This window comes from Oryctolagus cuniculus, chromosome 10, assembly GCF_051225735.1.
Source record: "Oryctolagus cuniculus isolate XC-2025 breed Fujian yellow rabbit chromosome 10, ASM5122573v1, whole genome shotgun sequence".
Lineage (NCBI taxonomy): Eukaryota > Metazoa > Chordata > Mammalia > Lagomorpha > Leporidae > Oryctolagus > Oryctolagus cuniculus.
The window spans coordinates 2,657,965-2,683,455 of record NC_142876.1 but is presented as its reverse complement, the minus strand read 5'-3'; the positions used below and the strand labels follow the sequence as shown (position 1 = coordinate 2,683,455).

The window sequence follows — 25,491 nt, the reverse complement described above, 5'->3', positions numbered from 1 at the left end:
AATCTTTAAAAATAGATAAATGAATTAGTTAATTAATGAAACATTCAATTCTAAGAGTAACCAGGAATAAATGTCTTTAAATTTGAATATTAAAGGATAAGAATGTATCAGGAAAAAAAATAAAACAGCAAACCTGATGGATAAAGCCCTCCCCCCAGTGAATGGGGGGGTGCCAGCACCTGCCCTGATCTGGGGCTGGGCTAGGGCAGGAGGACGACCAACGTAAGGAGAGAGTGGCATTTTCCAGACCCCAGGTTAGTCAGCTTGTCAACCTGGATGACAGAAATGACTCCCGGTAAAATGAAGACGTCCACAGTAAACTCCGAGCAGACAGACACACAGACCACAAGTGCTGTGAGGGGCCCAGAGCTCCCTCCCTCCCCTCGCAAACCCAAGAGCTCCGTGGAGGTCACACAGTCCCCCCTACGCTCCTGGGCCCAGACCCGGGGCTGACAGTCAGAGACAGGGAAGGAAGGTCGGCAAGAAGGAAGTCGGGGTTCCCTGTGAGCAAGAAACGAAACCTTCCTACCAGTCAATGAGTGCAGATACCGCACCTCGTGGGAAAACCCGCGGTCAGAGAGCAGCGGCCTCCAGGCATCAGAAACACCATCGCACGCACACGTGTGCGAAGGCAACGACATGAAACCCATCGGGTTGATCCAGACTTGGAAGACTTAGGTTCAAGCCAAGCACCGGCCAGGCTCTCCTCCCAGGCAGTGTGCAAGGGCGTCCGTGGGGCCAGCCTTGTGCTGTGGCAGCAAAGCTGCCGCGAGATGCCCGCGCCCACGGGTGCCGGTGCGTATCCAGGCTGTGCTGCTTCCAATCCAGCTCCCTGCTAATGGCCTGGGAAAGGCAGCGGAAGGCGACCCAAGAGTTTGGAAGACCCAGATGAAGCTCCTGGCTCCTGGCCATGGCGGCCACTTGGGGCATGAACCAGCAGATGGAAGATCAATCAACTGACCTCTCTCTCTCTCCCCCTCTCTGTAATGCTGACATTTAAATAAATAAATAATAAATCTCCTTTAAAAAAAAAACCAACAGGCACCTGCTCTCCTTCTTGGGAAACCCAGCAGCGTCCAGAGAACTGACCTTATCCCCACAGGAGGAAACCGCTGCAGTGCTCCAGCGCCCACGGCAGGAGCCAGGGCCCAGCAGGGCGGCTGCATGGCAGCACCGAGCCCTCTGCCGGCTGCTCACAGGCCAAGTCCCTCCTGGGGGCCCTGGTGTGGCCACACTGCGGCCTGGGCACTTCGAAGCACACAGCACGTGTGCACCAAGCTGCACCCAGGCGCGCCCCAGAAAGAGTGGTCACGATGCTTCCCATAACAAAACAGCTGCAGGGACTCTTGGGTGGCAGGTCCCATTATGCCACAGTGTGCATTCATTCAGCGGCTGTCCTGACGCAGGGCCTGGCACAGGGGGCGTGCGGTGCCAGCAGCTCACCTAGAAGTACATGCACACCGTGAAACGTCCAGCCGTTCCTTCGCCTCTCAGTGGACTGGAAATACCCCGACAACAGTGACGCCGGAGCCCGTCTCCTGGGGAGACATCCCTGGATCCAGGCGAGGACAACGCTGCCCTAGGTCCAGCTGCAACTGAATTTCCAAACTAAACCTGCGGCTGAAAGTCAGCAACAAGGCACCTGCACACCGCCACCCTCGTCTGAGCGCACGGCTCACACCTCCGTGGGAACGCCTGTGCACCTGTGCGCCGCATCTCTGAAAACCTCTGCACACGTCTTGAAAGTGGAATTCCCGGGGTCTGGCATCTCGCACAGCGGACTGTGCTGCCACAGGGGGCACCTGCATCCCAGAGCAGAGCGCTGCCTCCAGTCTCAGCTGCTCCACTCCCTGCTGATGCGCCTGGGAGGGCAGTGGATGAGGGTGCAAGTGCTTGGGCCCCTGCAGCCACGTGAGAGACCAGGACAGAGTTCCAGAGCCCTGGGCTTGACCTGGGCCAGCCCTGGGCTTGACCTGGGCCAGCCCTGGGCTTGACCTGGGCCAGCCCTGGCCACTGCGGCCATTTGGGGAGTGAACCAGCGGATGGAAGACCTCTCTGTGTTTCAAATAAATAAACAAATAACTTTTCAGTGAAGTCTGTCTGTGCACATCACTTACGCAAGAGAAACGGGCAGTAAGATCCTGGGCACCAGCTGATGGTGCGCCGCTGAGGTTCAGTAATGGGAATGCGTGGCTTCACCTTGAGTCCCGGGGTTAACCACTCCGGCCAGCTCAGGAGACGCTACTGAGCAGCCCAGTCCACCGGAGGGGCTCAGGACTCAGCCTACGTCCCCAGCTACAGCGATTTCCCCTGCCTGAGCTCCGCCCTCAGACACTGCGAAGTGTACTAACAAAGACTTCCACTGAATAGGAAAGGAACCCCACACCACGTAGCTAAGCGTACGCCTGCACAATCGGGCATGGTTTGCCCAGGGCAGGGGCGTCCCGACCAGAACACTTCATGAGCGTCTGAAGTGAGCTCCCCCCGCACGGCCCATCCAGGTGGCAGCCCTGAGACTCAAATCATTTTCAAGACACATCCGCAGGGATGGAATCACTCAGCGAGACTCAGGTACACAGACACAACTCTCAAAGGAACTTTGGGACCATCCGCCCACAGATGCCGAGCCCAACAGGAAAAGCGCGTCTTTGCTTCGAGCAGAAACACTCCTCTCCCTAAGTGTGCATCTGCGTGTGGTGCGGGGCCAGGGAGCCACCGAAACACAGGGCTCAAATGCACCCGTCATCCCAGCTCAACAGAGAGAGCCGGGCTTTGCTGTTCCACCTGACGCCAGCGGAGCCCGTGCTGGAAACCGGACACGCTTTCCTCAGTTGCCACCGCAACGCCGCACGTGAGAGGAGGCAGAGCTCGAGCCCGCTTCAACCTCGCTTTCCCAGTGAAAGAAGCATTCCGGGGGCCGACGCTGTGGCAGAGCGGGTAAGGCTGCCTCCTGCAGTGCCAGCATCTCATGTGGTCACCGGTTCAAGTCCCGGCTGCTCCACTTCTAATCCAGCTCTCTGCAGTGGCCTGAGAAAGCAGTAGAAGATGGCCTGAGTCCTTGGGCCCTGCACCGGCATGGAAGGCCCGGAAGCAGCTCCTGGCTCCTGGCTTCGGGTCAGCCCAGCTCTGGCCGTTGTAGCCATTTGGGGGGTGAACCAGAAGATGGAAGACTTTCTCCCTCTCTCTCTGCCTCTCTAACAAATACATAAGTCTTTAAAAGAGAGAGAGATCGCGCAAGCACTTCGGTGATCAACACGAGGCAAGCAGAATCAACACTTGGCCCTGGGGCAGAATAATAAACTTGCTGGTACGAATGTCTGGGACTTACCAGCAGGCGTAGAGGCGGACAAAGTGCCCGCTCCAAGGACGGGGCCCGGCCCCAGGACGAGGAACCAGTTACGCCTGACCTGGAAAACGTGACCAAGTCGAATTTCCCAAGTGGAACAGGAGCCTTTAGACACAGAGCACAGACAAGAGCAGCTCCACCCCTGGAAGGGCGGCAGCTTCCTGTGGCCTGCCCATCTGTGGCACCTGAGAAGTACACCAACCAACCATTCTCCTAGCCTGTGTACCTCACCCCGCCCCCCCGGCCACGGCCACTCACGCTCCACACTGGAGCTGACGCATCCAGAGCCTGCCCTTCCTATCTCGATGGCACCCCAGGGGATGGAAACGGCACTCAGAGGGACGGCACCGACAGGCAGGGGCGGCCCGGCACTGCACCTAATCCTCATCTCCTTCATAAAAAAAACCACAAGACGCACTCCCGCTCAATGAGCCCGCCTGCTCTGAGCGCCCCGGCTCGCCCTGAGCCTGGCCCTGCCCGGCTCATCAGCATCGTGTGTGAACGCAGCGGGGACACGCTGAACTCTGCATGCCAGATCCACTCTGCAGAGAGGAGGGAGGCAGACACGGGCGTCCCAGGCAACACCTCCCATCGGGGGTTTGCACCCACTCGGCACAGAGCTGCACGTGCACCCGTGGCTCCTAAGCCAGCAACCACGTTCCCGATTTCCAGGGCCCGGGAGGACCAATGAGGCCAACGAGTTCAGCAGTGGGGGTGGAGGGAGAGGGATGCACACAGTCAGAAGCTCAGGGAAACGCACGCGCCCAGGGCAGTGTGCAGTGCAGCTCGGCCACCTGCACGGGCTCCCCGTGCACCTGAAGCCAGCAAAGCCAACAGCGTCTGCTTTCACCGAGGGTGACTAAACAACACAGCAAATTAGGAAGAAAAAAGACACGTTTAAGGCTAAATACGCAGGGGCCGGTGCTGTGGTGTAGCTATATGGCATACAGTGCCGGCATCCCATACGGACACTGGTTCAAGACCCAGCTGCTCCACTTCCGATCCAGCTCTCTGATGTGGCCTGGGAAAGCAGAAGAAGATGGCCCAAGGACCCACGTGGGAGACCTGGAAGATGCTCCAGGCTTTGGATCGGCACAGCTCTGGCCATTTAGGGGGTGAACCAGGGGATGGAAGACCTCTCCCTCTCCCTCTCCCTCTCCCTCTCCCCATCCCCCTCCCCTCCCTCTCAAATAAATAAATAAATAAATCTTTTTTTAAAAAAAAAAACACTAAATATATAAATAACATCCACCTAAAACCAGTAAGACTACAATTTTCGTTTCTTTCCTAAAATAAAAACAATGACTTTTAAATCTACGTAAAGCAGGCATCAGTGCCAAATCCCGACACAGCTTACGTGCTGGTCTGAAGCTGCCATGAGGTAAAGCACAGAACACACACATCCCTGGGCCCGCCCCTTCCACAGCAGCACATTTCATTCTACCAAAGCAGCTCCCTCACCGTCAGGAGCTCTCAACCTGCCAGTCTGGCAGCCCAAGGCCACAATGCCCAGTCAAGCTACTTGGGGACACTGGGCTACAGGGGTCTGGAATGGGACGTGGGCCCCGGGGAGCACACGCAGCGTCCGCGCCGTTCTCAGAGAACGAACGGCAACCACTGAACGTGGCGGGGAACACCCACGTGGGGTCCCTAAATTCCTAGAGACGGCGGCCTGCGCCACGGCCCAGCCTGTGTGCAGGCCCTGTGCAGGCTCTGCCCTGGCTGCCGTCCACTGCATGCTGCCCCTACTCCCCCATCTCACGGACCGCAGCTGAGGGCCTCTGGCTCACGCCTGGCCACACCCACACCCACCCCCCACGTGGGAGTCACACTGGAGCCAGAGGCCACGCCCCCCCCACCCCACTAAAGAGCGTTTCTGTTTCACAGCGGCTCCAGTCTTGGGAAAGCTCAGGGGCGGGGCGGCGCCACGGCACAGGGGGCGAATCCTCTGCCTGCGGCGCCGGCATCCCACACGGGTGCCGGTTCTAGTCCCGGCTGCTCCTCTTCCGATCCAGCTCTCTGCTGTGGCCTGGGAAAGCAGTGGAGGATGGCCCAGGTCCTTGGGCCCCTGCACTCGCAGGGAGACCCAGAAGCACCTGGCTCCTGGCTTCGGATGGGCGCAGCTCCGGCCGTTGTGGCCATCTGGGGAGTGAACAATGGAAAGAGGACCTTTCTCTCTGTCTCGTCCTCTCACTGTCTGTAACTCTACCTCTCAAATAAATAAATAAAGTCTTTAAAATAAAAAAAGAAAGCAAGCTTAGGGACCGAATCAGTACCTGAGGTGGAGGCCGGGTGCAGGGCGCCTGGGATGCTGTGACCCTGGGCCAAGCCGTGGCCTCCTGGACGGCCCCCTGCCACCCGGCGCCCCGGCCCTGGCTCTGGGTCCTGGGGTGCAGCTTCACGAGATGACTAAGACCCAGGGGAGATGCCCGGCACGGAGCCCAATCACAGCCTACAGCAGGACGCACGTGGAGATGTCACCCACACTGGGGCCTGGGGGCCTGCCCCAGCAGGGGGTGGGTGACGCCACCCAGGGATGTTCTGTCCACACTGCAAAGGGCTTGGTGTGTGAACTGCACTCGCGTTTCCAAGACTTGGCGTGAAGACAACCAAAACCGAAGCCAGCGGTATTCTTAGGCCATTCACACGCTCAGGTCACGTGCCAGGTATACTCTGTTAAATAAAACACAGCCCTCACCTCCACTCTGCCTGCGTCTGTGTATCTCTTCCAGTGCGCGTACGACAGGCCGCGGGAGCCCATGTCGCCTGCTTCGGCACAGCCTGTGGGCTAGGCACGGCTTCGGCAGTCCTGCCGCAGCTGGGGACGGGAAACCCACACTGTGCGACCCGTGCGCTGAGGGGTTCCCATCCCAGCACCCATGCTCACTCACAGCCCGACTCTGCGGCGCCTGTGTGACAGGCCAGAGCAGGGGCCGTCTGGCAGCAAAGCCCAAAAAGCGCCGTAGCCGGCCCTCTGCACAGAAAGCTTCCCTACCGAGCCTCCAGGCCTGAGGTCCAGGCCCGCATCTCCCCAGCTGGGGCGCCAGGGGCACTGGAGCCCTGGGCGGGCAGAGCCGGGGGGCCTGGGAACATTCCCCCCAGATTGCTGAGACCTCTGCCCGTTTTCCCAGCACAGGAGGCCCTGCACAGTCCAGGACCCCGTCCCAGCCCAGGCACACCGCTGGGGCGGCTCCCAAACCCCCCAGAAAGACGGAGAGGCGGGGTACGCCGGCCCTCCGGAATATCTCAGAAGTGACACAGCTTTAAGTGGCATCGCCCCGGGGAAAACCACCTCTGCACACATGTGTGCTTTCCAGGCACGAGGAGAGCCACACGCTCAGGACGGCTGCCCCCAGAGCAGCCCTGGGGTCGCCGCGGGGGACCTCCATCGCAGCCGGGCCGGCTTCAGCCTTCCCGGCTGGAAGGGGCTGCAAACTACCACCAGCTTCCCAGGAGTGCCTTCAACACCAGGCAGTAAGGCACGGAACCGCGCAGGCCCGAGACCTGCCTGTGGAGAGGCAAGGCCCCTTCACCGGGGCCACTTACCCGGGCATTCACTCCTCCGACTCGGGGCTCAGCGCCGAACTCCTGCCCACACCCTGAGAAACTCCACGTCGTCACCACGACCCAAAACCCAGCGGCACCGCACCACACCGCACCGGTGAGAAACAGCCTTGCTTACTTTCTGCGTTTGCGGCCGGGAAGCGGGGACCATGATCCGGCTCACACAGAGTCACCGCAGGGCTCCCGGAGCCAACGTGGGGTCGCGCTTGTCCCTATTACCCACTTCCTGTTCCGTATTTAATTCGTGCTTTACCACATGTGAACTTCAGGCACCCCCACACCCTGAGGGGAACGAGATGGCTGTCAGCAAACCATCACCACGGGCAACCACCGGGGCCTCACGCAAGCCTGCAAAACGTACACGGGGCGCAGACCAAGAGGCCCAGGACCCACACCGTGGACACGTCCCTGCCACTCTGAGCGGGCACGGCTTACCGCGCATCTTGAGAAATGTCTATAGAGGGGGCAGAACCAGCAAGCTCACAGGTTCAGAAGAACATAAGAAAATGCTCAGAGACGGGGAAATAAATCCCACGCTGGGGTTCACTTTACAGCTTTTTCCTCTCCAGACGGAGTCTAGAATGTCGGCCACACCAGCTCACACGCAGAATGCAAAGGAGCTTAACTTCTCCGAGCGGCTCTTGCACAATGAAGAAAACGGAACTGAGCCCTGGCCCGGCCCCCAGCTCCACCAGGCAGGCGGAGGGCGTGGCGACGCCCGCCCAGGGCAGGTGAGCGACTCAGGGTCCACACTGCACGCGGGGCAGGCAGAACTGGACCCAGCCCCGTGGGCTGTGCTGTGTGGCCTTGCACGTAACCGCCATCGAGGAAAAGGAAAACTCCCCTCCCCGCACTGGTCTCGATGCCGTCCCCACCTCCCTCTGCCACTCGCAGAAGCTCGCACACCCACCGCCCCTGCTCCTGCCGGTCACCTGGTCACCTGCTCCTCCTCCTGCCAACGCACTTTTTAAATCTAGGACTTTCCTACCAAGAGTGACCTGATCCCTGCCACCCACTGCGGGGCGGGAGTCGGTGCGACGGCTGCCGTGTTTGGGGCCAGGGCCCTCCACCTGCTCCTCCTCGCCAGCTCTGGGACAATGCAGAAGCCTCCCACAGACACACAGACGTTCGGTCAACACTTTCTCTCTCCCTCGAGCCCGATGCGAACATCAGAGGGGAAACACGTGGCTGTCCAGCCCCCACACCAGGTCCACCCGGGCATCCACAGCACGGATACCCACGCCCCTTCCTCCGTGCACGGGCAGGTGTGCTGGAGACCGGACAACACGGGCGCCAGAGACCTGGGTCTGAGCTCCGCCCCACCGCCACAGGCCCAGCCGTCACCGCCGCTCTGTGCACCGCACCTGTAAAGCATCAGAGTTCACCCCAAAGTCACCCCACGTTTCCTGCAGTTTTCACCAATACTTGCTACACCCTCATAGGTGGGGGGTCTTTAGAAGGTTCACAGAAATGTATGTTACCAAGACACTAGGCACGGACTGGAAAAATTCTTGCAAACTAAACTTATCTTTTATTCCATTTCCCATGAGCTTGCGGAAGCACTCTCATGCGACTCTCGCACGAACCTTCTAAAGCAAGTCCAGAGAAAAACTACATAAACTTACAGATCCATGTCAGTGAGCGAAGAGTGAATGCTTTTCTCCCTGGTCATCATAAGCAACTGGACACGCCTGACCCACACGGAACCACACCCTGGGGGAGCAAGCGCAGGAGCCCCACTCGGCCCGGGGGGAGCGGCCCTGGAAGAGCCTCCGCAGAGCCCCTGGGACCCGGACAGCCGCCACACGCGCCACAGCCGCCTCCTCCGTGGGCTGCCCGGCACGCGCTGGCCGCCCCCTCACAGCTGCAGCGAGGCGTGGGACTGGCAGATCCCCCCCCACCCCCAGCTAACTAAAGTCCCTCTTCTAACCCACACCTAGAGATACCTGGAATCGTGCAGCTATTAGGAAAGTCGGCCTTGCTTTCTAAAATCCATCGTCGTTCCTCAACCTCAAATCTGACCGATGAGCCAACCCTCCTGCTTCTGTGTCACCAGGGTAATTCACTGAGGCTAATTTTAATCCTACCACTAAACCAGGGATCCCACGACTCCACAGACCTGCCCCCAAACTGACACTGCTATGCCAAGCACTCTGCACCAGGAGCTCACGGCAAGGCCTTTAAGCTGGTGTTGGGAATGAGATCATCCTCCTTGCCTCCTGTTTTTAAAAAGCAAAAAGCCATCTTCTAAAGAAGGGAAGCCACCGAGCCCTCCGTGAGGACGACGGGAATTTAAATCCCAGCTGGTGTTCCTCAAAGGGACGAGGGACCATCACTATGCTAACAGTCGAGCTAAAGACACGAAAAGCTTTGAAATGATTCATCGGAACCTGGCGGGAATACGCTTATCGATGCGAACGATGAGATTTTCTCAAACTGGCATAAAATGCTCTCTCCGTGTCACTGATAACCCAAACGCACTGTGCACGGCCACAGGCGCCTGTGCACAGGCCAGCACCCGGCCCACCTGGCCAGCCACCCGGGCCTGGCTTTGGGGCCCTCACGTCAGGCTCCACGGGCAGCGTCTCTGTGAGACTCGCTGTAGTAAACCCGGGGGAGGCGGCGTGGGTTACACACAGGCCCACCCCACAACTGGACCCAGGAAGACGTCCTACAGAGACAAGACCACAGGACTGCCCAGAGACCACTGCAGAACAGCACCACGTCCAGCAAAGCCACGGGCCCGAGTGCCCGCCCGCTCACAGCTCCGTCCAGTGAGGAAGAGAGCGGAGTTGGCCAGGGAAAACCCCGCGGAAGTTCCGCAGCTCCAGGTTAAGATCCTGGCGTCGCCGGGAGGCGCACAGTGTCCTGTTTCTGAGCTCTCTCTGCCACCAGCCAGTCCTAACTGCTCACTCTGGGCCGTGTGCTTTCCTGAAGTCACACCACCACCCCACCCTCCACGGCCAACCATTTCCCACAAGAGCTATTCGGGGGGGGGGGGGGGCTTGCTCACCCCCCTGAAGCACCCAGTTAAGAACCTGCTGAAGCCAAACACAGCCCCCACCCCGCCCAGCTCCCAGTGCATCCTCTACTGTACTCAGTTCCACAGAGCATTCTGGAATGCTGAAATAAATCAAGGCCTAGGCACAGCGCCTTGTCAGCTCAGGCAATGTAGGTTAAACAGTACCATACGGCACGCACAGACACATGTTGCCGTCTGCTGAAACAAAGGACAAAAATTCCTGAGCGAATGCCCCTTTCCTCCGTGTAAGACTTGCAGATGAGAAGGCTTTCCAGGCGTGAACAGTGCTGGGGGTGGGCGGGTGCCAGGAGGGTAACTCTTCGCTGCTATCAATGCACGCGTTCTAACAGACAGCCTGAGCTTTTCCCAGCCTCCCTTCTGAAAGGCAACACCACGTCTTAATCTGAGCAGCCATCTCCAAGCAGGAAAACAAGAGGCAGCTGTATCCAGAGGGCCGGCTGACATCAGCACTCCCTGGGGCACCAGCGCGCTGAGAGACAAGGCTACCTGTTTTCCCAGCCAACGACACCAGACCCACACCGCCCTGGAAGGTAACAAAAGACGGGGCTCCCCACCCCATCTCCCCCACACAGTGAGGATCCGTGTGAACGCCAGGGACCCACACAACACAGCTCCTGAAACAAATCTCCAGGCTCCAACAACTTGATTAAATTCCTAACCAAAAATAAACAAAATCTCCCAGGATCAACACGTGTTGAAAACATACAGCAAAATATTTTACCCCTCGGGCAGGCCCCCTTTTATTTTTGTCTACTGTCTTATGTCTTCCACATAACACACATTTATTTACACGTCTGCTTCCTAAATATAGCTGCGTTTCTAATTGCCCAGCTCTGTGATCTGCAGGATCATTCGAACTGAAGATTAAATGCCACATCTTCCTGAAAAAAACTACTTTTATGGCATGTTGGGAGCCACAAAATTGCACTTCCGTACGATTTCCAACGGCCACCGCTGGCTGGAAGACATTTCACTCGGCACCAAGCCTTCAGCTGTTCCAATCACGTGTGGCCAGATGCGGGGGAGAAAGAACACACAAAATGGACAGTTGCAACGGCTCACTCTGCCCGTCTGTCCCACCCACCCGGGCCCCACGTCCCACCCCCATAAACGTGGCCCCCGAAGTATCCCTGAATCGCAGTCTGTCGCTATTACTCCTCCCAAAGATGAATTTTCTTAGCAGATTCTTCAGAATTGTCAACAATGATACCACTCCTTTCTTCAAAAGGGTTTGTGACCACTTCCCAGAATTCCTGCAGACTGAGACAGTCCCAGCCTGCATCCAGCGAGAGGACTCCCTGCCCACCCTCTCTGGTGGACTGATGGGAGCCAGGGATGTTAACTGGGGGCAGAGGTCATCCTGCTCTCAAAGAGAAACGCTAACCCTCCCCCACCCCAAACTCAACTTGTTCCTGGGCCCCAGGAACCCAGGCCAGGGCCTCCCCTCTGGCCCCAGACACAATCAAACCCCTAACAGGCTGCAGCACCGCGGGCTAGGGGAAAGGAAAGAGCCAGGGAGCCCCGGGGAGAGGCCCGGAGGACACAGCCACAGGGCCAGCTCACCCCTGCCCAAAAGGGAGCCCCAAGTCAGTGTCCACTCATCAACGCTCACTGCTCTACCTCCCAGGAAACAGCCCCTGGCCCTGCCAACGTTTGCATCTGCCTGCGGGAATCTCCACAGTCCCTGCTGCCCAGAAAACTCGAGGTGGGTTCCAGCCACAGCCTTAGCAGACCACAGGAGGCCCAGTGAGAGGCAGCTGAGCAAGGCTCGGCCCCCAGGCACCAACTCAGCCCCTCGCCCACCAGGAGGGGCAGTCCAGGGCGCCCAGGCCAGGCGTTGGGGAGCCGCTGGCTGGGCAGGGAAGTGCAAATGCACCAAGCAGAGTCCACGCGCACAGGTCACATGGAGCAAGCGGCACGCAGACCCCCGTATTCTCCACAGCTCACTCGGGAAGCACAGAGCCAATGAACTACAGCGTCTGCACCTTCTGAGGGGGGTCAGGAGGCGTGTTTTAGAAAGAACGGACTGGTTGTGTCAAACACCTCTCCCCAAGCACTAAAACGTGTAAACATCTACCAACCGCAAGATAGCCGCTTCTGCATCACGCACGGCACTTCTGGGTCCAATGTTTATAACGCAGCCCTGGCGGCGAATAAACCTAACCAGCTCTGCCTTCCTCCATGAGCTCTGTTACTTGTGATTAATCCACGCCCATCACTGCGAGAGTTCAGATCTCGCCAGATAATCCGCCCGACCGAAAACCAGAGAGAGGGCTGGTGGGTTTTCCCGCAGCCTCACGGCTCGGCTGGCCTGCTCTGTAAGCAACACGCCATTTGTGACCAGATAATTAACACGAGGCCTTGCCTCCTAGGTTGAACATGGAGTAAAAGGCAAAACAGGGCCCTGTAAACAATCCAGCGACAAAAGGAAAGTGCCCGGGCTGCCAGGCCCCCCCGCCCGGGGTAATCAGCTTAGAGGGCCGGTCCCCATTTCCAGGGCATTAACTCGGTGGAAACTAAACACGGCCACTCCCACAAAATTCTTCTTAAGAGACTCCTTCTGGTCGATATGAGTCAGACCAACACGTATCCTGAATATGAATCAGAAGAAAAATCTACAACACGAGGCAGGGAGCCCTGGCTCCCGCAAACACGGCGCACTGCCCGTCCGCGGGCGGGCGCGCAGCTCCTCTCCAAGGCCTCGGACAAAGTCTCCTTTCTTCGCACCTAATTGTTGCTACATTTAATCACATCAAATGCTTCCTCCAAAACTCGACCGCGTCCTGCAGCGAAAGTTTCATGGACGCGAGCGCACACAAGGTGCCTGGACATCGTGGCCTGCGTTCCCAGGGCACCGCTGACCGGGTCGCTCCCCCCTCCCCAGGCAGCAGCATCTCAGCCCGGACAGAGACCCAGGGCTGGGCTCCCAGGGGCAGGCAGGGGCCCTGACACCTGCTTGCAAGTGGCAAGGTGGGCCCACCGGGGACTTAAACCACCCGCAGGACACCAGGCACACAGGACCAAAACTGAAGCCCCTGACCCCGGAGGGTCCGGGGAGCAGGCCGGCTGGGCAGGCCCCAGGGCCTGTGTCCCTCCAGCAAGCAGGCCAGGCCTGGGCCCCCGCGGCAGGAGGTCGCTGAGGCTCCGTGGCCCTGGACACGGAGCCCCACGGAGCACGCGGGACCCAGCAGGGAAACTCCGCACAGCCAGGCCCCAAGCCCTGGGCGCCTCCCACGAGGCCTTCAAGATGGCCATGGGTCACTGCGGGAGCTTACGACCCCCTCCTCCCCGTCCTCCTCTTCCTCCCCTCCTCCTCCTCATCCTCCTCTTCCGGAGTCCTCCTCCCCCTCCCCTTCCCCCTCCTCCTCTTCCTCCCCCTCCTCCTGCAGGAACCCGGCCCGGCGGCTCCCCCACCTCCAGGCCCACCACCAGGGAGGGGACCGCCCGTTCCCACTCAGGCTCGGTCGCGGCACGCGGTGTCAACAAAAATAAGGCAGACGCCAGAGAGAACGGCTCCGACAAGGCGGACGCGCCCGGCTCCTTAAAGGAGCGCATTCCTAAACCAAAATACCCCCTCGCGCTCGCTGGCCAGTTAAAAATACCGCGGAACAGGGCACGTCGGGGGCCGGACACTCGCCCCCCGCACGGCGGCCTGCGGGACCCGGCTGTGCCCCGGCCAGAGTTCCCTTTGTGACCTGCCGGCCGGGGGGCCCCCAGTCCGGCGCCCGCGCCTTTGTTCCGCAGGGGACACCCCGGGAGGCCGGGCCGGCCCACGGGCGCCCAGCCGCCCCCGCCGAGGGTCCCTCCGGGCCGCGGACCCCGCTCAGGTGCGAGCGCTTACGTAAGGGCGCCGGCCACGCCTGCCCCGCACCCGGGCGCCGGAACAAAGTGAAGTGGGCGAGAGGAGCCCGGTACCTGGCCCGCGCCGCGCAGACCCCCGCCCGCAGCGCGGCGACGCCCCCGCCCCACCCGCGCCGGCCCGGCCCGCACCGACCCCGCCTTTGTTACGGTGCGAAGTTGGGCTGCGGGTCCCCGGCCGCCTCACTTCTCGGGTCCCAGGGCGGCTGTGACGTCCGCTCCACACGGCGGGGGCGGGGGCGCCGCGCCGGGCCTCCCCGCCCCGCCCACGGCCCGCCCCCCCCGCCCCGCCCACGGCCCGCCCCCCGGACGCCCGGCGACCCGCGGCCGCGCCCCCGCCCCCGCCCCCGCCCCGGGGCGGGCAGGTGAGCGCCCCGCCCCCGCCCCGCCCCGCCGGGGCCCGCGCGCCCCCGCAGCGGCCGCGGAAACTGGACGGCTCGGTCCCTGAGACCCCCGCAGCCCCCAGCCCACCTGGGTACGCTGGCGGTGGCCTCGGGGCGCCCCGCGGGCTCCAGGCCCATCCCGGGGCCGCGTCCGCAGCCGCCCGCGCACCAATGGCTGTGCCGGGCCCGACGGCGCCGGACTCCAGGTGTCCTCGCCGACCCCCGGGGGCTGCAGCGGGCGGCCGGCCGGGCAGGGTGGGGGGCGTCCCAACTTGCGGGCCACGAGTGCGCGCGCCGCGGCCCAGAAGGCGCACTGGGCGAGGCGGCCGCGCTGCCCTCTACGGGGCGGACCCCAGGCGACCCCCAGTTGACCCCAGCAGTGGGGTCCCCAAAGCCCCCGTCCCGCCCCTTCGCAGTCTTGGAACCGACTCCCTAAGTCCCTATGGCAGCCGCGCTCCCGGGCTGGCCCCGCAGGGTCCGCGCCGGCCGGGCCTGTCGCGCGCCCCTGCGGCCCCGTCCACGTCCGCGGCGGCGCGCGGGCGGCCGGACTCGCGGGCGGACACATGGGCGCGTGCCCGCGCGCGCGCGCGCCCGCTCTCACGCCCACCTTACCTCCGGGACGGGGACGGCCGCCGCCGATTGGCCGGCGCAGCCGCCGTTCACGCCCGGGGGGCGGGGAGCCGCGGCCTGGCTGCTTCCTTTCTCCCTGGCCGGCTCGCTCCCCGGGTCTCCGGGCCGAACAACAGCCGGGCTCGCAAAGTTAGCCGCCGCGGCCGAGACGGCGCCCGCCGGGCCGGGCCGGGGCGGCGGGCGCGGGGCCCCGCGGGGGGCGCGGGCCCGGAGGCGGCGCGGGCGGGGGGCGGGCGCCGGCCGCGGCGGGGCCCCGAGAAGTGACCCCCTCGGGCCGCGGCGGCGGCTGCCCCCGGCCGCGCCGCCTCCGGGCCCGGCCTCACCCGCAGCCCGGCCGCCCGGCAGGCCTGACGTCACGGCCCGCGCCCTCCTGCGTCCGCCGCAGGGATCTCGCAGACACGAAACCTCTTCCACTTTATCAATGCCGATTTGTTCCGCCTCAACTCCCACGGGCTTTTATTTGCATTTCAAATTCCACAGGTTACACCAGCCGCCTTTTCCAAAAAAGAAAAGAAAAAGCCGAGCCCCGAGCGCGCAGCGGCAAACGGCTCTCGGTGCGTCCGGGTCCAGTCGGGCAAGAAACCCGTCTGTGTTCCAGCGGGCCTGCGCTCCCCGCACACCCTGGGGCTCGACCCCCGCCCCGGAGCCCACGTCGACCCCGGGCGGGCCGAACGCGGGGCTCCGGGCCCCTCGCCGCGGGGACCCTCGGGCTCCCCGGGCACAGCGCCCGAGGTCACCGCGCGCCGAACAAACTTGTCCGCCGCAAAGTTTCCGTAACAACTCGAAAGGCAGCCTCCGGGGGACGGGGCACCCCCGCGGCCTCCTCTCCGCACCCCACCGGCGCGCGCGGCGCCCGGCCTCCCCGCCCCCACCCGCAACCCCTCTCCGCGTCGCGCACGGACCTCGCCCCCACCGCCCCCACTTCTAACCGCTCGCACTCCTGGGGCGCGGGGCTGGCTCCCGGGCTCCGAGCGGGGGGGCGTGCGGCCTGGCTGGGGGACCGGTGGACCCCCCCCCAGCACGCACACAGGTCCCCAGGAGGCAGCGCTCGGGGCCCGCACGATCGATCCCAGCCCTGAGGCTTCGCAGCGGCTCCCCGGGCCCCGCCGCCCCATCACCCACCTTCATTAGCCGAGCGTTTGACTTTAAAGTAAGGCAATTTGCTCTTTGTCTCCTAATGGATGGAGAGCGCATCCAACTCCCCTCCTCCCGCGTCGCCGTGACGAAGTGTACAAAGCACAGCCGCTTCCGCGCTCCCACCCCGGCCCCCACCCCGCCCTCCACTGCGGTAAAAGCCGCCTCCCTGCGCTCGCACCGCCGCCCGAAGTTGCATCTTCACCTCGCCCGGAACCGCAGCGCACGGCAACTCCCGGCCGGGAGAGCCAAGCCGCCCTCCCGCGCCCGAGCCCCTCCCCAGCGCCCCCCCCCCGCCGCCAGCCACTGCGCACGCCGCGGCCCCTAAGCCCCCCGCCCGCCCGCCCGCCCGCGAGCCGGGCTGCGCCCCCGTCCCGGCCCCTACCTTGGCGGGGAGGCCACGGGCCCGAGGAGGAGGACGCGCACGCCCCACGCATCTGAAGGTGAAGCCGAGCGCCCGCGGCGCGGAGCCGAGCGCTGCACTAGCCCGACCGCGCCAGCTGCGCCCGGGCGCGGGGGACGCGCGAGGGCGCGCGGGGCCCGCCACGCGCCCGGCCCCCTCCCCGCGCCGCGCGCGCGCGCGCCCCCGACGCGCCCGCCCCGCGGGGGCCCAGGCGCCCGCCGGGCTCCGGGGGCCGCGCGGCGCGGGGAGGGGGCCCGGCGCCCGCGGCGCGGCGCAGGCCCGCGGCTTCCCCCAGCCCGGGAATGGTCTGCCCTGTAGGAAACGCACACGCTCCACTATTGTCTCATCAGCACAAAGTTCTGCCCCACTGCGGAGAAAGTCTGGAGCTCGCGATGACTCAGACCCGGGTAATCCTCTCCCCCGGAGCCCAGCGCGGCCCGCCGGCCAGGTCGCCTGGCTGCCGCAGCTCGGGCCGAGCGGCGGCTGCAGCGCGCGCTCACGCACGCACCCCACGTGCCGGCGTGCGCGGGGTGCGGGTCCCGCGGCCCGCACCTGGGCGCCGCGCTGGCCGCGCGCCGAGCCTGGCAGACCTTCCAGCCGCGCAGCTTCCTGGTCCGCGGCAGGGGCCGTCGGACGCGGGGTGTGTGCAGGCCGGGTCTGGGGGCTGCGCTCTGCGGAGACCTGGGGAGGTGCTGGGGGCGGCCGACGCGCCCCCCGGAAAGTTCAGCGCGTATTGTTCTGCCCTTAAACTTGGTCTTCGCCTCCGCTGTGCGCTGGGGGCCGCGGTCCGCTGCAGTAAGTCGGGTCCGGGCGTGGAGAGCCCAGTCCGGGCCGGGGCAGCTGCTCGGGTCCAGGGCGGGGAGGGGCCGTGGGGGAAGGGGCGGCGGGGTGGGGCGGGGCCGGGACGCCGCGGCCCGCCCTGGGGAAACCCGGCGCTCTCCCACCGGGCTCCGGCCACATTGTTACCCTCTGCGCGGCCCAGGCGGGGCCGGTCCGGGACGGCCCGAGCTCCCGGTTCGCGGGGCCTCCCCCGCAGAGAGCGTCTCCGGCGTGAGTGTGGGCTCTGGCTTGGGGCTCTCAGGCAGCTGTGCGGGTGTGTTCCTGAACGGCCACGTTGCGGTCTGACTCTCAGAGGGTGCTGGGAGGCCACGATTCCCACGGCGCGGCCGTGCGCAGGGGACGCGCGGGGACGCAGTGTCCCTGCTGCGGCTGATCGCGTGTGCGCGGGCGGGCAGGCGGAGTACTAGGTGCGTACTCTGGTCCGCGGGCGCGTCGGGCTGGATGTGAGTCTTCAGCGGTGTAAGTCCACTGCCCGCCTCCGCGCTCCTAGCTCCAGGGCTCGGTGTGGCTCCGGAGGCTGACGGGCTGCCCCGGCGAGCGAGCGGTGAGCACACCCCCTCGCCCTCATCGCGCGCCCCTCCGCGCACTACTGCGGTCGCCATGGCTCGCCTGTGCTGCGGCCTGCGGGGGCCGCCCCGTCGCCCACGCGTGCCCTCCCCCGGGGCTCTGCCTGCCTGCCTGCAGCAGTGTGGCGCGGAAGGCCGACACTGCCACTTGAGGGACAGGCCAGTTAAATCCCGGAGGCCCACCGCACTTCGCTCTTGACTGTGTTTACGTGGGTTGTACACAGATCCGCTGCATCCGTCGGTGCCCTGTTGCACACGCGCACAAAGGTGTAGAAGCACAGCATTCAATGAGAGTTACCCAGGCACCCAGGGGACTGTTTCTGTCTTCAGACGCAAAGTGGCCGTGGCCAGCGCAGGACACTTGCTGCCTATCCAGCAGGCTCTGCTGGTCTGAAACGCTTGGGTGGAGCCAGGTCCACAGCATGAAAGGCTGATGGGTGCTGTTTACGACTTTACAGTAGGCTGTAATTCTAGTTCTTAAATAGATGGGGGAGAAAGCGCTTCTTCCATGCTTAGCGTTTGATGGCACCAGTGCTCAGCGACTGGAGACGTTCAGGCAAGAAAAGTTCCTGGGAAGCTGGCTGTAAGACTACAGAAGAGAAAAAAAAAAAGCCATAAGTGAGGTGCCCCAGGAGGCCTTGTCTGTCTGTCTGGAAGGAGAGATGGAAGACAGGCTGAAAAGCAGGTTTTGAATGCACGCTCAGAATGCCAGTGCTCCGGTCACATAGTCAGGTGCACTGTGCATCAGTAAGTATGTTGAATCTGTCTCTGAGTTCATTAGGATTTTCTGAATTATATCTGAGAGAGGTGCATGACATTGTGCGTCCAAGGCGAGCGTGGTCTTTTGCTCTCTGAACGAAGTTAGATTGACGGAGTTTGGAGTGGACTGGGGGTCAGTTCTGTTGACATCATCTGCACCGGCCACAGACTGGGAGGGACAGGACGGGCGCTACCTGCCTTCCTGTGGTTTGGAGCAGGTGACCGTGTCACCTGTACGTGGGAGTGGACTAGCGATGTAGTCTCCGATGGGCCCAACCATGCCAGACTCACTGTTCTTCCCTAACACGTTTGCTTTTCGTAGAACTTGGGAACTCAGAGAACACACTGTGATCGGAATAGGGAAGAGGGGACAGATACCCTGTGGGGGTATTAAGATGGAGGTGAATGTGTGGTAATTACCCCCTTGTGGACGCACAACAAAGTTGTGATTATGTTGTAAGTAGCGTCTGCTCCGAAACGGTTGCCAGTCCTGGGATCTGAAATTCACTAACAACCTTTGCATCTTGGGCTATCTCAGTTCTCATCTTGGGCTATCTCAGTTCTGGTTTTACGTTTTACTTCTACGCATATTGAAGGTGCTCAATCAGTTGTGAAATGTGCGTGCACCTTGTGCAAACACACACGCCGCCTCCTGAGTGGGACCCACGCCTGGAGTCCCCATGTACACACGCGTGCCTTCTTACCAGCAGCTCTGCCCGTGCACGGTCCTGGGGGGTCTCACCGCCTGTAAGCTAGGCTTGATCCTGCCTGATCCTTGCACGTTGTCAGCCCGTGTGAGTTGAAGACGCCTTCATGTGAGAATTCTCAATTTGACCAACAAGTCATCTCTCCCAGCTCTGGGCACGCCGTAGCCACGCGTGACACAGAGAATGCCTTTTCCCCATGGTGGAAGCCTTGAGAACTTTCCCACGGAATCGGCAGTTGTAACAATCTCTCCTTGTTTTCAACAAAAGAAAGAGAGAGAGAGAGAAAGAAAGAAAGAAAAAACTCCCTGCTGACCCAGATCCCGTTCTTACTGCAGCGCAGATCTTCTGCTACAGGTTTTTGTCACGCGTGCATTTTGGACAACACCAGAGATGGCCTTCCCAAATAACGCCGGGTCCAGAGTTAGCGGTCTCAGGTGAGGCAGAGCACCGTGGCAAACGCACAAGCCGGGGCTGTGCTGCGGTCTCGTTCCCCCAGTCGCGGGTCTGGGTAGCTCCATGGGGCTTCACAGCAGGCAGGCGACCCTCAAATCTGTTCCTAATTTCAGCTTAAGTGAAAGACTGAGTGCCAGCTGCCTCAGACACGCTGGCACAGAATCCCACAGATGTGGCCGTGACGGGTTGAGGAGTAAAAGGAGCTAGGCCCCAGAGCAGGATGCGTTTAAGGAAAGACAAATTCAATAAGGATTCCTGCTCTGGGGAGAGTGAGCCCTGTTTGTCTTACCGTCTTTTCTTCTACGCATGTGCCGGGTGCTACGGTCATGACTCGGCATATGGGTTGTGACCTGTTAACACCACGCATTGTTACAGCAGCTAAACTGCCGACCGTCCAGCCCCCAGCGCGTTAGGTCTGACCACACACGGGTCAGATGATCACGGGTGCACGCCTATGCAAACTTTCTAAACGGAAAATAAAATAAGGGAACCAGCAAAAGCCCCGACACCGTGGGTGGGCAAGACGCCGAGCCCAGAGCCTGGGGTGAGACCTCCCTGGCACCTGCACAGCCCGGAGGGAAGGCAGAGGTGGCCCTCAGGGGCTTCGGGAGTGTTCGGGTAAGGAAAGTTGTGCTTGGCTAAGAGTGAGCTCCTGTGCTGTTCACGAGGACCCATTGCCGATGGAGAGGCCAGAACAGGGGCGGAGACTTTGTTGTGTATGTAATGTAGAATTTACCATTTCAGCCATTGGCAGGTGTAGAGTGTGACAGTCACATCCACAAAGTAGGGCCACCGTCACCACCCTCCGTCTCCAGAATCCTGGCATCATTCTAAACAGAAGCCTTCCCCGCGACAGAGCACCCCCACACCAGCCCGCCCCACCTTGGCACCCACAGGGCCGCTTTGAAGTGGGTAGGTCATCCGGTACTCGGCCTTCTGCAGTCGACTTGCATCATTGTATTTAGCATGGTGTCCTGAAGGTTCATGCGTGTTGTGGCTTGGAGCTGGGTGTCATTTTGCCCCTTTTAAAAAAGACACGGGGGCAGGCGTTGTGCCGCAGTGGCTCAGGCCAGCACTTGGGCCTCCTGCATCCCACACGGCAGGGCTGCTCCTCCGCCTCTGGTCCAGCTTCCTGCGATGCATCCGGGGAGGCAGCAGGTGATGGCTCAGGGGCCCGGGCCCCTGCCATCCACGGCGGGCGGACTTGCAGGCTTCTGGCTTCAGTCTGACCCAGTCCCGGCATTTGGGGATTAAACCAGCTGATGGAAGATCTCTGTAACTCTGCCTCTCAAGTAGATGAAGATAATAAATAAACGCTAAAAACAAAAGAATGAGATACAGAGATTATCAGTGGAAGCAAGCACTTTGCCACTCACCCCCTCCCCCCAAATCTGATTAATGGAGTTGAATTTCAGCAAAACAAATCCCCAGGAGTTTTTTTTTTTCTTTTTTCTTTTTCTTTTTTTAAAAGACTTATTTATTTATTTGAAAGGCAGAGTTAGAGAGAGACACAGAGAGCTTCCGTCTGCTGGGTCATTCCCCAAATGGCTGAAATGACTGGGTTGGGCCAAGCCAAAGTCAGGCACCAGGGGCTTCTTCCGGGTCTCCCACATGGGTGCAGGGGCCCCAGCACTTGCGCCATCTTCTGTTGCTTTCCCAGGAGAATTAGCAGGGAGCTGGATGGGAAGTGGGCAGCCTGGAATGGACCCCGTGCCCGTCCGGAATGCCGGCACTGCAGGCCGCAGCCTTAACGCTCTGCTGCAGCGCCAGCCCAGGATTTTTTTCTGTTACCTAAATTGTTAAGTGTCCTTATCTGGCCGTGGGTGTTGGTCTTGCCCACCTTGTAAATTTCAGAGGAAATCCGACAGGCTCCCACCCACCGCCTTCTCCCCCAGCTGAAGCCAGCACAGCTGCAGGGGGTGGGCCCATCCCCGCCCCTCACCCCCCCCCAGCTTTTGAGAAATCCTCTCCGGTTGGTATTTTAGGAGCTTCTTTACGGCATGCAGCCAGACGACCCCCAGAAGGTGGGAGAAACACGCAATATAAGGAAAGCTTTAAAATCAAAACATTATGTCGATATAAAGAAGCAGGAGTGGGTGTTTGGTGACTAAGATACCGGCATCACACCACAGGGGCCTAGCTCCTGACCCAGGGAGGTCTGTGCACACCCAGGGAGGCAGCCATCAAACAGGAGACCCAGATGGAGCTCCGGGCTCCTGGCTGCACCTTGGCCCAGCCCCAGCCGCTGCAGGCATAGTGGGAGTGAAAGAGTAGATGGGCGATTTCTTCTCTGATGTCCTATCTCATTGTCTCTGCCTGTCACAGGACTAAGCAACACCCCCCCCACACACACACACACACACTCGGGTGGAGAAGTTGATCAGGCACTGGAGTTAGGTTGCTCGGTGTAGCCGAGCAGCACGTGCTGGCCCTGGCTCCATGGCCACCTGTGGTTGAGAGTTTGTCCTTGTGGGGACCGACCCAGATCCCAGGCGCGGGTCTCTGGGCTGTCTCTGCCCAGCTGCTGGGGTGTTCGCCTTTGGAGAGGGTGGAGGTGTCTCTGGTGCCCCAGATATTAAACCTGTGGCATTCGCTCAGAGTCAGGGTCTAGAGGGGAATTTTGTCGTGGCAAGTGTGTGGTCCCTAATGGAGACACCAGCTATAGACTCTCTCACTCTTTCTCATGGCTGCGTTGTGGTTGCCCAGTGGGAGGTGTGGGGAGTAATATCAGATAAAATACTTTTTTAAAAAATTTATTTGACAGGTAGAGTTATAGACAGAGAGAGACAGAGAGAGAAAGGTCTTCCTTCCGTTGGTTCACTCCCCAAATGACCGCTACAGCCAGCGCTGTGCTGATCCGGAGCCAGGTGCTTCTTCCTGGTCTCCCATGGGGTGCAGGGCCCAAACACCTGGGCCATCCTCCACTGCACTCCGGGGCCACAGCAGAGAGCTGGACTGGAAGAGGAGCAGCCGGGACTAGAACCCGGTGCCTATATGGGATGCCAGCGCCGCAGGCAGAGGATTAACCAAGTGAACCAGTTTATGGAAAATAAAATTAAGCAATAAGTTAATTTAGGCACAATTTTTTAATCCAAAGGGTTTAATCAAAGGGTCCTCAAAAATTCATGTAAAATATTTATTGTGAAAAAACTGCATGGATTTGAAAACCTTTTGCACCATAATAAACTGATGTTTTAATTTCTATTTTTCTTGAGCTTTCTGAAACACCCTTGCACACTGACAAAAGTGCAGCCGTCTTTAAGCCCTCATTTTTAACATCTGTGCATTTATTCACTATTCCACGTTTGTAACTTTGAGCCAGACAATAGATCAGGTGCTAGTCTCTATTTGTTTGTTTGTTTATATTTGAAAGGCAGAGAGAGACAGACGTGGAGAGACCTTCCACTTGCTGGTTCAGTCCCCAAATGCTTGCAACAGGTAGGGCTGGACCAGACCAAAATCGGGAGCCCAGGACTCAATCCAGCCCTTCTACCTGGGTGGTAGGGACCCAGCTTACTTGAGCTGTCATCTGCTACCTCCTCGGCCTGCGTTAGTGACAAGCTGGAATCAGAAGCAAATGCGAAACTCAAACCAGGCCGGGTCCCAAGTGGCATCGTAACCATCTTTCCAAACACCTGCCCCTCACATGCTATTTTTAAAATGGCATTTTTTAAGAGCTTACCTGGCCGACGCCGCGGCTCACTAGGCTAATCCTCTGCCTGCAGCGCCGGCACCCCGGGTTCTAGTCCCGGTTGGGGCACTGGGTTCTGTCCCAGTTGCTCCTCTTCCAGTCCAGCTCTCTGCTGTGGCCCGGGAGTGCAGTGGAGGATGGCCCAGGTGCTTGGGCCCTGCACCCCATGGGAGACCAGGAGGACCTGGCTCCTGGCTTCGGATCGGCACAGCACACCAGCCAAAGCAGTCATTTGGGGGATGAACCAACAGAAAGAAGACCTTTCTCTCTCTCACTGTCTAACTCTGCCTGTCAAAAAAAAAAAAAAAAAAAAAAAGTTTACCTTATATGTCAGTATATGTGTCAGTAATCCCTGTAGTAGGTGCCACTGTTCTCCCATTTCACAGATGTCGAAGGAGAGATACTAACGCTTACGTCAACCTGTATTTTGCTGATCCTGGCTTTTTACAATATGGAAAAACGGGCGGGGCTGGCACCGGTATCCCACATAAGCACTGCTCCAGTTCCGATCCAGCTCCCGGCTGATGGTCTGGGATAGCACAGAGGACGGCCTAAGCACTTTGACCCCTGCACCCTTGTGGGAGACCCGGATGAAGCTCCTGGCTCCTGGTTCCTGGTTTCCGATCGGCCCAGCTTCTGCCATTGTGGACGTTTGGGGACTGACCATTGGATAGAAGATTTTTTTTCTCTCTCTTTCTTTCTCTTTCTCTCTCTCTGTAACTCTGCCTTTCAAATACATAAGTAAATCTTTAAAAATAAAATAAAAACAAAACAAAAAAACAGGCTGGTGTGTGGGACAGCAGGTTAAGACTGCAATGCACGCTTCCCTTATCAGAGTGTCAGTCTGAGTCCCGGCTGCTCTGTGCTGGCCCAGCTACCCGCTAATGGGCCTGGGAAAGCAGAGGAGGATGGTCTCAAGTGCTTGGGCCCTGCACCCACGGGAGAGACCTGGATGGAGTCCTGGCTCCTGGCTTCTGTCTGGCCCAGCACCAACCGTGGTGGCCATTTGGGGAGTGAACCAATGGATGAAATAGCTGTTTCTCTTGGTCCCTCCCTCTCTCTCGTCACTCTGCCTTTCAAATAAAACAAAATAAATCTTAAAACGGCAAAAGAAGAGCATAAGCAGGAGGAATTATGTCAGGAAAAATAAAAATAGAAAATCGATGAAATCGGGCTCGATGTAAGCTGAACAAACCTAACACAGCGGTGGCTGAAGCCTGCCCTGCCCTCCTGGGAAAGCTGGAGGTGCCCCGTTGTCCTCTGAGCCCCTGGGACCCAAAGCCGAGCAGGCGGCACTACTGGTTACGAGCTGTGTGCCGTCTGGAAACAGAATCTGCCGGACTGTGTTTGCACGGTGTCACCGACGGAACATTGTGCCGGGATTTGGCGTGGTGTGGAGGTGAACGATGGACCCAGAGTTAAGTGGGATTCCCGTCAGGGACTTCCCTGCCAAGTGGGGACCACGCTGAGTCGCTGTGATGAGGAAACACGAAAATGGTAAAAGCACTTGAAGTTGTTTCCCTGCTCTGTTAACAGGTTTAGTTCTTTCCTTAACAGCACATATGGTTATGGCGTACTCCGCGGCGTAGAATTCTCTGTTCATCCCAGACCTTGTTTGGAGGCACTTGAAGGCAGAGAAAAAACCCAGGTGCTCGAGTGCCCTGGGAACGCCGTCATCCCTCTCTGGCGCCTGCAGGCTTCCACACGTGTGTGCTTTCGGAGAGCGGCCTTGCTGCGGCCTGGCCCAGCCCCTGTGCGGCTCGCACGCCGCGTGTTTCCAACAAGACCCGAGCCCCAGCTCCTGCGAAGGCACCCACCCCAGGGCCCTGTCCACTTGCTGTGGAGGCCAGAATGCGGGCCCTGGGGTGGGTGCCCTGGTCTCAGTGGGCAGCCCGCAGCCCCCACGCTTCCCGGCACAGAGCTTCCCGCCACTCTGCTTCTCCTGTTGGATTCCAAAGCGGACGCCTCTGACAAGGGAGGCCTGGCCACCGGCCCCTGGGTCTGTAGAACCTTCTAGAATGTGGGCTTCGAGGTGCACATGTGCAGCGTGCCCGCCCCCAGAGTGCGCTGGCCTTGTTTCCCCAGGCTTAAGCCTCCACTGAGAGCTACACACA

The 25,491-nt window shown here is 60.4% G+C and overlaps 1 protein-coding gene and 1 long non-coding RNA gene across 28 annotated transcripts in view; one reads left to right on the top strand and one right to left on the bottom strand.

Annotated features, from left to right (window-relative positions):
* Positions 1-16,480, bottom strand: part of ZNF516 (zinc finger protein 516) — a 160,609-nt gene extending 144,129 nt beyond the window's left edge. For 2 of the 4 annotated variants that reach the window (XM_089304972.1, XM_089304971.1), the window contains exon 1: positions 16,344-16,479. The gene's annotated coding sequence lies outside the window, so the exon portion shown is untranslated. Of the gene's footprint in view, positions 1-16,343 lie in introns of all 4 variants that reach the window. The other 2 variants (XM_070049852.2, XM_089304973.1) reach the window with 2 other exon arrangements.
* Positions 16,380-25,491, top strand: part of LOC127489199 (uncharacterized) — a 72,112-nt gene continuing 63,000 nt past the window's right edge. For 7 of the 24 annotated variants that reach the window (XR_016213843.1, XR_016213841.1, XR_016213842.1 and 4 more), the window contains exon 1: positions 16,600-16,768. This is a non-coding gene — a long non-coding RNA (uncharacterized LOC127489199). Of the gene's footprint in view, positions 16,402-16,588; positions 16,769-16,861; positions 17,157-17,265; positions 17,412-19,568; positions 19,668-19,741; positions 24,875-25,491 lie in introns of those variants that run through there. The other 17 variants (XR_016213845.1, XR_016213846.1, XR_016213839.1 and 14 more) reach the window with 11 other exon arrangements.